The sequence below is a fragment of the Malurus melanocephalus genome, unplaced genomic scaffold (genome assembly GCF_030028575.1).
Source record: "Malurus melanocephalus ecotype Western Australia unplaced genomic scaffold, MMel_1.1 scaffold_107, whole genome shotgun sequence".
Classification (NCBI taxonomy): Eukaryota; Metazoa; Chordata; class Aves; order Passeriformes; family Maluridae; genus Malurus; species Malurus melanocephalus.
The window spans coordinates 1,357,494-1,368,240 of NW_026623339.1; the positions used below are offsets into that span (position 1 = coordinate 1,357,494).

A 10,747-nucleotide genomic window follows, 5' to 3' on the forward strand; every position below is an offset into this window, starting at 1 on the left:
CACTATCATCATCTGCTGAGGGTTGTTTGAGGTTCAGCTGGAGCAGGATGGGGTTGAGGTCACTGGGGTGTGTAGGTGTGTAATGGGGTGTCCTGATCAGCGCTRATAACAGATCTGGAGATGCTGACACCTCAGAAAGGGGCCACCAAAAAGGGTTCTGAGGAGCCCAAGTGTCAATGACAGGCAGAAAGGAGCCATTGCTTTTTGAGCTACTGTAACTCTGATCTTGTGTCCTGGAGGAGAGAGTTACAATATCCACAATATATCAATGTTGTGTTTGTATCCACAGCTCAGAAATCCATCTCTGGGAGGAATGGAGAATATCCTATTGCTGTCCATTGCTATCACTGGGTGGAGGCTCGATCCTTGGGTTCCTTCCTGGAGGGTCACTCCATGTCCCTGTCCYTGTCCTGTCCCTGCATGCACAGAAATCCCAGCCAAAACCACCCCTTGACTCCTGCATCATGTGGATCTGCCTTAAAACCAGATCCTGGTAGCTTTCAAGTGGATAAATCTCTGCCTTGGCATACTGTGGGCTGGGATCTGTTGAAATGATGGCCAAGAAAACCCAACTGAGACCTCTTCCAGCAGGAACAAGGACGTTTCCATCGCAGTGCTTTGCGCTGGTGAGCAKAGCAGGGAGTGGCAGTACAGGTGGGATGTGGGACACAGCCCATGTGTCCCTTGGTCAGAGATGGAAACTCTTGAATTTGACATTTGGCATGCAAACAGCATGATGGGAAATGGCATTTCTTTCCCAGAACCTCTAGGGAAGCACAGATCATAGAATCATGGAATGGTTTGGGTTGGAAGGACCTTAAAGATCATCTCAGTCCATCCCCTGCCATGGCATTTTCCACTATCCCAGGTGGCTCCAAACCCTGTCCACCCCRGCCTTGGACACTTCCAGGRATCCAGGGGCACCCACAGCTTCTYTGGACARCCTGTTCCACTGYATTCATTCACTCCCAAAATGTTCAAGACACAGCCCAACCTCTTGCAAACCCTCGGCGTGTGTCCCACCAGGTCTGCTCATGAAGTGGGTGGGATCAAAACACCTTCCCAAAAACGAAACCAGYCCTGAGCCACCAACAGAAGATGCCYCTCAAAGCATTTTRTGAGGTTCTGCCCCAGCTCTRCCCCATGATCACTCGTGYCCCCASTGCACTGCTCAAAACCTCGTGTCCATTCCCCCTTCCCAGCTGCTCCCAGCAAACCCGGGCTGTGCAGAGGATGACCAGTCACGCAAGTGGGTTTTTTTTCCCCCCCTTAAGTTTGTTTATTCATGAAGGAAGTCAAAAGAGGAAGAGGAATAGAAAGGTAGCATCTGTTTTGCTTAGAGATGAGACCTCAGCTGCACGTTGTCCTGTGTAGGATTCGTTGGGCACCTCCAGTGTCCCCGGTGGGAGCTCAGGAAGAACAAGGTGCCCTCTCAAGGTGTGCTCAGGTAGGATCAGAGATTGTTTGTGTGTCTGCTTGCATCCTTATGGCCCAGRGTRTCCTRTGGAGCCAGGCTGGGAGAGCTGGAGTTGTTCAGCCTGGWGAGGAGAAGGCTCCAGGGAGATCTTYCAGTGCCTGAAGGGGCTCCAAGAGAGCTGGAGAGGGACTTTGGACAAGGGCAAGGATGATGTGTAATGATCTTTACACTGACAGAGAAAAGATTTAGATTGAATATTGGTGAAAAGTGCTTTACTCTGAGGGTGGTGAGGCCCTGGCACAGGGTGCCCAGAGAAGCTGTGGCTGCCCTGGATTCCTGGAAGTGTCCAAGGCCAAGTTGGACAGGGCTTGGAGCAAACTGGGGTAGTGGAAGGTGTCCCTGCCATGGCAGGGGTGGAACTGGATGAGTTTTAAGGTCCTTCCAACCCAAACCATTCCATGATTCTGTTTGCCAGTGTTTGACTGCCAGGTCTTCACTAATGGGAGCCTCTCATGTCCAGTCATTCATCCACTGGCTTCCCAGAACATGGTTCTAAAGCCCATGGCCACCTCTTCATCCCAGAATTTCTTTTATTCCCAACTCTATATCACTTCAATTTGTAAAGGATGCCTCTTTTCAAACAGCTTTGCCCTGTCTCCTTGCACATTCTGGCCTAAGAAACAGCAAGGTSTAAATTTTACAGGCACCAGGAGATTGTGGGGTGCTCCTGCTCCGGGATCAGACATCAGCCCTAGACTGGAGCTCGGAAAATGCCAGGGAACAGCTTCTCGGTGCACACAGAGAGGGCAAGGAAAGGAAAGCAGAGAGCTTTGCCAAGGGAAATGGTCCTGTTACGCACAGAATGTTTTCTTTGGGTGTTTGTTTCCCACCCCTCGCCCGGGATGCGGGGCTGGGTTCGGGGAGACGTGAGCCCGCCGGGTTTATCTCGGGGTGTGGCCTTGCTGCAGGCTCTTATCAGGTGTGTCCTGGTGAGCAAAACCATTCAAACAAAAGCCTTTCACCTCCATTTGTGCACGGTTCCTGCGCTTGGCCAGGGCTYGGTGTCTGAACCGGGGTGGGATTGGTTTGCAATTAATGCGTCTGCAAGAAAACTGTTGAGTTTTTTTGGTCTTTTATTTTTGGGGGATGGAATGAAGATGAATGAGGATAGAAACACCACTGACGCTGTATGGAAGCACCAGCACCAAAATGAATTAATTCAAATTACAGAATATTAGAATTACAGAATCACTTATGTTGGGAAAGACTTTTAAGCTCGACTCCAGAATGAGTTGCCATGGTTTAGAAGCGTAGGAAAGCTTTTCCTCCTGAAAACTGCCAGCTCGTTCAGCTGTCAGGAGAGAGCCGGATGCTTTCCTTGCTCTCAGCTGCTCCTTTAGCTCTGACAGGCTGTTTGCTGGGATGAAAGGAGAGACATCAACAGGCAAAACTGCGGGAGCTGCCGGCGTTTGTTGCTGTCACACCTGCGTGGTGGCACTGCCAGCAYGGCAAACAGGCAGGTAGAGTAAATAACGCTGCATTTTTTTTTTTATTTTTTTTTTTACAAGAAAGGAGATAACGACTGGATGCTGTCCCATTTTCAGCCTAGGAATTGTTTGCCAGACTTGAATTACAGGAATTGCTGTGGCGAGGCAGAGCAGCTCCATTTAGTGGGAGCTGGCAGGGGTTGGGGGAAGGCTTCGCACGCCGGGGCCCCGCGTTGTGCTCCCGTCAGCAACGATTAAAGGAGCTGTTTGTGATGGAAACAAAACCAAATTGGGCTGATGCTTTAAGGGGAAATAAAACRGGGAAGAATAACTTTATTGAGCTTGTTTATTAAATCTTGCTGTGTTCCCTTCTGAGCAGCAGAAACTGTCGGAGCTGCTGGTACAGCCAAGCTCGTGTTTTTGTCTTTCCCTTTTTTGAGCTGATTCGATGTGGAGAGGCTTTGGACAAAACCTTTTCATATCCCTTTGGCTTAGTTGCAATCCTAAACTGATCTGCTGGTGACAGACTTAAACTAATTATCACCAAAGAATGCGGAGAAGAGGTTTYAAAGCTGTTGTTTTGATAAGATGGTGGCTGTTCAGAAGGGTTTGGGAATTACTGGGTGTTAAGATGCTGAGGTTGAGCCATGCCAGTGTCCATATTCCACCACAGGGAGGGAGAGATGAGTTTGCTTTCACTCCTAAACTACTTAGAGAAGGTTCTGCTTGAAAATGTGGGGAAAAGCCACCAGCCAGACACTTATGAGCAGCACAAGAGCAGAAGGAAGCTGGTTGTGTATTTTTTTTCCTTTTTGTCTCACTAATTCCTTTGGCCCTGCAGCTGGAGCAGCTCAGTTCTGGAGCATCCCCCAATTCCCATGTGCTCTTTTAGTGTTTCATCCTTTCACCTTTGGTGAAATCATCCAGTTCCATCCTCCCTGCCTTCACCTTYCACTAYCCCAGGYTKCTCCAAGCCCTGTCCAACCTGACCTTTGACAYTTCCAGGTCTGGGGCAGCCACAGCTTCTTTGGGCAACTTTTTCCAGGTTTCCCCTGGGCTGATTTGGTGTTTCACACCCTTATTCTCTGAGCACTGATGATTTTTTGGTGCAATACAGAGCTTATTGTGTTTGCTCTCACCTGTGGCGCAGTGAGCGTTACCAGATGGTTTACTCCAAGCTGATTTTTTTTTTAACACTTCTAGTAGTAGTAGTTCAGTGCTTGCTGCTCTTCTGCTGTATGTTTGTTAGCCAGGCAAAGTGCCAGCATGTCTGTTGGAGGAAAAACTCCTGGCTGGATCCTGRAGAATAAACTGAGCTTGAATTTCCTCTGAAAGGAGAAAACTCAAGTCCCACAGAAAGGATTTTTTACCATACTGGTTCAGCAGGTAAATTAGTGATTAGTTTTGGAAGGAAAACTGGATGACTTTGGGAACATCCCCTGGTACCCATAAGGAGGAGGGAGATGTGGAGCATCACAGGGACACCAACCACAGCCTGCAAGATTCCTGTGGGATAGCTACAAAAATCCWGGTTTTGGCAAAAGCCCCTGAAGGTCTTCATAAAAAATCCCTATTTCAGGTAGACCTACCTGTGTATGGTGATTTTACCAAGTTTCTGCTGTGATTCTTGGGGTGTCCTATGCAGGGCCAGGAGTTGGACTCAATGATCCTTTTGGATCCTCCCCAACTCTGGATATTCTACAATTCCAGAAGGAGAAGCTGTCACTTTGCAGTTGATTTGTTCCTCCCTTATCCTTGCTCATGCAATTGGAAGGATTTGGGGTTATTTTTTTTTTCTTTTTAGGAAAGGGATCACCCTGTGATACCTCCCTGATCCCTGCAAGCATTCCTATCTCTGTTGCAGTTCATGTGGGGTTGGAAGGGGTACAGTGCAGTGGTTTCTGTGAGGATGACAAAAATATTGTTTCTTCACAGAACTTTGATAAAGCAAAGTGCAGGGGATTTGGGTCTCCTGCTCTTTCTTTGGTTTACATATCCCTCAGGGGGTTTGTTTTTGTAGCAGCCTCTCTCTGCACCCAGCTATAACTCGACCTGTTTCGTGCATCAAAGAAGCTCAGGATGTGATATTTAGGAATCAGAGAACATAAACCAAAATTCCAGAGAAGGAAGATCACACCAGCTGTCCTCAGCCCTTCTCCTCAGTTATTCAGGCTCATTTTGGGTCGCTGTGGGGCTGTACCTGCCCCAGAGGRATCCCAGAGGAGCCCCAGCTTTTTCAGAGGCAGCAGCTCCCTCGCAGCGCTGTCCCAGAGGACTGTGGCAGATTGCAAACACTCTCAGCACAATCATACCGTCCCAATTAGCATAATGATGCTGCCTAATTTATGCACAAATTGCCCTAATTTATGTGTGTCGATACATGTGATTAAACCAAGCACAGGTGGAGCAGGGTTTGGTCTCACCCAGCCAATGAAGCACAAAGCTKCATCCATCCCAAAATGTGGGAAAGGTCCAAAATTCCTTTTTCCTCTTTACTAAAATATGGAGGTTTATATTGTTTTGCTCTGGCAGCATGAATGGGGTGCAGGGCAGGGCTGAACTCGTGGCAGGAGGTAAGAGAATAAAAGATTCCTGGGCTGAGATTTGCATGGATTAAAGGCAGCTTTAATTTGCCTTGATACACTTGGGTTTCAGGTGGATTAACAGGCGGCAGGATTTGGGGCTGTCTAGCCAACTAATACCTGCCTTCCTTTTATTTTAATTATTTTAATAAGGGATGGAGGACTCCCGGAACTGTGGGCCACCTTTGCCACCCCCTAATCTTGAGCATTTTCGTGTGTAACATTTTATACCATTAATATTCTCGATTAACAAAAACTGCTGTCATGATCTCAATTCCCAGAGCACTTTCTCAGCAGGGTTCTTAAAAAAAAATCAACCATCTTTGATTGTAACCTTGTATTCCTCATTTTAATAAAAGAAATATATAAAAATGGTTCCATAGAATCCTTGACTGGTTTGGGTTGGAAAGGTCCTTAAAGATCATCCCATCCCCTGCCATGGGCAGAGATACCTTCCACTATCCCAGGGTGCTCCAAGCCCTGTCCAACCTGGCATGAAACACAAGCAGGTTGATCCAGGATCATAAGAATCACAGAAATATTTTAAATTGGAAAATCCCTCTAATGTGATCAAGTCTAACCCAGCACTGCCAAGGCCACCACTGACCACGTCTCCAAGTGTCACATCCACACAGTTTTTAAAACTCTCCAGGGATGGAGACTCCACCCCTTCCCTGGGCAGCTGTGCCAGGGCTGGACAACCTTATCTATGAAGGAATTTTCCCTCATGTCCAACCTAAACCTCCCCTGGCACAACTTGAGGCTGTTTCTTCTCATCCTGAATGCAGTTTGATCTGACATGGTCTCCATCCCATTGCTCCCATCCTAAATTTAAAATACTCTGCCAGCTACTGGGAAGAAAATTAACTCTGTCCCAAAAATTAACTAAAAACCAGGGCAACATATCACAGTACCAAACCTGTGAGTTTGAGAAATGTTTGGACAACAATCTCAGGCACAGGGTGGGATTCTTGAGGTGTCCTATCCAGGGCCAGGAGTTGGAGTCAATGATCCTGATGGGTCCCTTCCAGCTCAGGGTATTCCGTGATTCTAACCACCCTGGAAGACACTTGATGCCAAATCCAATGGCCTCATTTATAACTGAATCTCCTTCTGAAACTTTGTGTAACAGCATTTTCCAGAAATACCTGGATCAGTGTTGGCTTTTCCAGTGCTGCCAGGCTTGGAAAACTGAATTTTGGTGGTAGAGAATGAAAGCACCTTCCTATACCCAGCGTGTCTTCCTTATCATTGATGTGCTGTAACAGCAGGTTAAATTACTTTCATCCAAATATATACAAATAAGGGATACAAATAATAATTGTGAATTATTAAGGTATTCCCRAGGCTTGTTGGCTGCAGGGACAGCTTTCCTCACTCAGCTGATCACACCAGATCCTCCGGATGCAGCTTTTTGGGAGGATTATCTGGCAAGAGGATTACACTGCTGGCACATCAGGGCACGGTGGGGTCGGGACAGGGTGGATGAGTGGAGGTGTTTGGGATTGGGTGTTTTTGTGGGATTGGGGCTGCAGGAGCTCAGTGTGGGACACGCCTGCTCTTGGCAATCCCCAGGAGCTGATTTCTGAGGTCAGTGACTAATTTCTAAGAGCAGAAGTGGATGTAAGACACTCCTGTGAGCAGGTACAACTTGAGATGTTTCTGCTGTGCCATCCTGGAGCCCCACACTCCGTACCTGTCACCGGGAATGAGGGCTCCCCGATTCCCCTCTTCCCCTGCCACTGACCTGTTTTTCCAGCCATCTGAAGGGACAGCCAGCTCTACACCCCATTCACACATGTGCCACTGACATTTACAAGCTCTCTTGTGTTCATCCTGCCTTTGCATTTGATGYTTTTTGTTGTCTCTCAGTGTGAACTCGTCTTTCAGCGAGATGTTGTCCGAGGCGCTGTGAGCTTTTGCTGCGTGAGTCCTGCTCCCAGTTTTTGGAAAAACTCAGCTTCATTGCTGATTCCCTTTGAACTCTCGGATGCTGGGGTAGCAGCAGAGAAGCTGGGGAAGAGGAGGCTGTAGGGAGACCTTTCAGTGCTTAAAAAAGAGCTGGACAGGGACTTTGGGCAAAGGATGGAGTGATGGGACAAAGGGGAATGACTTTAAACTGTAGGAGAGTAGATTTAGATGGGATATTAGGAAGAAATTCTTCCCTATGAGGGTGGTGAGGTCTTGGCACAGGTTACCCAGACAAATTGTGGACTTCTTGAAGTGTCCAGGGCCAGGTTGGACAGGGTTTGAATCAACCTGGGATAGCAGAAGGTGTCTCTGCCCATGGCAGTGACATTGGACTTGATCATCTCCAGAGGTCCCTTCCAACCCAAACCATTCCCTGATTCTGTGATTCTCTCGCATTTAACACCATCCAAAGCTGTGTTTGGAATCTGTCAGCCTTGTGAATGGAAGAATAAATTGACTGTGAAAATATTGACAGCGCGTTTGCTTGTGCCAGCTTCCTGACTCGGTCCATAAAATTCATCTCTTTGTTTAAATGCGTGGAGCTAACCAGAGGGTGGAAGGGAGGAGAGCACAGGCTGAAGGCTGGACTGAACTCCTGCACCCCTCAGATCCCTTTACCCCAGGGCAGCAGCGTTCTTGGGAGGTGCTGGAAAACGTTGGATCACAAAGAAGAAAATTCGAGCAGTGTGTGGGAATAGCAGCGAGGGGTCACTCAGARCCAGAGACAAGAGCAAGCAGATGCCTTGTGCAGTTCCCTGAAAAAAAGAAATACAGGGAAAATAACCCAGCTTTCCTCCTCCCTGGCAGATCCAATGTCTTTTAATCTGCTTTGTCTCCCAGCTTCTCTGACAATGGAAGTCGCTGGTGGTCTGCTGGGGTTAAGCAGCAGTTCTGGCAGCTTCAGAGCAGACGTGATCTCCAGGTCTCATTGCTTTGAAGCTCCCGGTTCTATCAGGCTCAGCTCAATCAGATTTTTCCTTCTCGGTGGAGGTAGAAAATCAGAGCCCATCTGATTGCAGTGCTGAGACTTGTCTAATTGAACAAGTGCTCGAGTCAACACTTGAGCAGGATGAAAAACAATGGGGAGATCACCCAAGGATTATGTCTGAGCTCCACAGCTCCTGGCAGCGACGGAGCAGATGGCTGGGTCGCATCCTGCCCACGGCTGGGCAGCAAAGAAAAAAGTGTGGATAGGGAAAAAAAAAAAAACCTAATTTTGTTTAAATGTATTCAACTCAAAATCTAGAAGCACCTCAGGTCTCTAATTTTGTACTTGTCATGGTTTTGCTTGGTCCAATTTTTGGTAGTGGGGGATGAGGATAAAGAAACCATCCCAGAAGATGGGATTGGTTGGGGTCTGGCTCTGCAGACTCCTGCGAGGAGCCCYGTGCTGCCTCAAAGCTGATTTGGGTACAAATGTTTTGGGAAGGGGAACTGAGATGCAGGGACTGGGAACAACGTGGCTGGTCATGGAAAACTGGGGAGCAGCTTGGAACTGTCTGGACATTGCAGGTGAACTTTGAGCCMCTGTGGGGTGGCTGTGCTGGTGGAGCCGGGAATCCAAATCCAAGAGCTGGTGGGGTGAGAGGTGGTTTGTGCAAAAGTGTGAGAATATCAGAAATATCCCTGCAGGTCTGCATCTTCCAGCCTGTTCCTTATAGGATCACACTCGATCCTACAGCCARTCTGTATCCAGAGAGGTTTGGAGAAGTTGCTGGTGGCCGTCCCACGGGTTTGTGGCCATCACAGGTCCTGGTGATCCCCATGTGGCTTTCTGTCCACTTCCCTTAGGGTGGCAATAAATGAACACACACAGAACTGCTTTTCCCAATGCCCAAACTTCTTGTGTCTGGGAAATACATCCTCAGAGGAGCCCAGAGTCATTGTGGTGCCCTCACTACGATCGAAATTATCTATTTCCTCTAGCTCTGGACCCTCCTAAACTTTATTTACATTTACCCAAACAGCAGTGCATGTATCAGGCCAAGCTGGGAATATCAGAATCTCTTCATCTGTAACTGCTGCTGCCTTTAATTCCCTCCTGCCACCTCTTCCCMAAAGTACTTTTAACCCTGGAAACCCCCACAATTTTGCTTTCTGTATTTAAAAGTTATTTTCATTTTTTSGAGTCTGTCTGTGGCTTGAACAACAATGAAAAACTGCATTCTGCATCTGGTAAAATGAAGTGGAAATGCCTTGCTGGCAGCATTAAAAATACTGTTTCCCTGGGATGTTTCTGGATTTAAACTCTGGTTTTAAAAGCTTTTTTTGTTTSTTTGTTTGTTTCCAGGGGGCAGCACTGGAAGAACCTTTATGGGCTCCTGATGACATGCAGGTRGACGATTGACTGATGATRATTAAGGTAGGAAGAAGTGCTGKTRATTTTGGATTTTGACATCTTCTCAKTTGTGCTGTCCTCAAAATARAACCGTGCTGGCTGGTGACTTGACAGTCAAAGCTTTATTTTGGGGTTCAGTGCACAACTGTGGCACTATGGCCGAGCAGTAACTTGTGCTCAAGTGTCTTTTTAAACACAGAGAGAAGGGAAATCTTATTTAAGAACTACCTGGGAACGTAACTAAGTGGAAAAAATCTGACTTCCTCCCCCAAAGGATAATAAGGTCTCTGTTGGTGCGGAGCTGGAAGGGACATGACTCTTATTTGAGAGCACTCAGCACAGGGATTTTTTTGTTCTGCTGAAACCCAGTGGTTGGGTTGGAATTCAGGTTCTAACTTGCCATTTCAAAAAAAAAAAAAAAAGTCAAACTAAAAATATATTTTATTCGTTTATTTTCATCATCTTGWGCTTCTGTGGAAAGCTGGTCTATCTCCAAACGCGGCAAGAGAGCGCTCAATTCTTGATTGATGAAACAGAGGAAAATCCCTGATTTAAAAGCACTAAACCATTGGACAAACATGGAGAAAAAAATACAAATATGAGCAGAGTTGAATGGGTTTATAAGTAGCTTTTATGCTGCTTTAACATTTGGATCCTTGCCTTGCTGGGTCGTTTCTGCCACGGTTTTGTGCTTGGAGGCATCACGAGGAGGGGTCAGTGGTGATCTCTGCCTCTTCTTCCATATCAAAGAAGGTCTTCACCCCTTTAGGAGTCACCACAGAGACTCCCAAATATCTGCTGTGACAGAGCCTTTGCTTTCTCTCACTATTGGGGTTTTTCACTTCTGATTAACCCTTAATGCCTGGTTGGTTTTCGGCGTCGGCACAGAGCTGTTGGAAGGAGAGGGGCGGATTCAAGCCGTGACAAGAGCGAATTCTTTTAACAAGAGCAG

At 47.2% G+C, this 10,747-nt stretch overlaps 1 long non-coding RNA gene across 1 annotated transcript in view; it reads left to right on the forward strand.

Annotated features, from left to right (window-relative positions):
• LOC130575429 (uncharacterized) overlaps positions 1–9,829 on the forward strand; it is a 56,631-nt gene extending 46,802 nt beyond the window's left edge. Inside the window, exon 3 of the long non-coding RNA XR_008965563.1 lies at positions 9,748–9,829. This is a non-coding gene — a long non-coding RNA (uncharacterized LOC130575429). The remainder of the gene's footprint in view (positions 1–9,747) is intronic.
• The last annotated feature ends 918 nt before the right edge of the window (positions 9,830–10,747 follow it).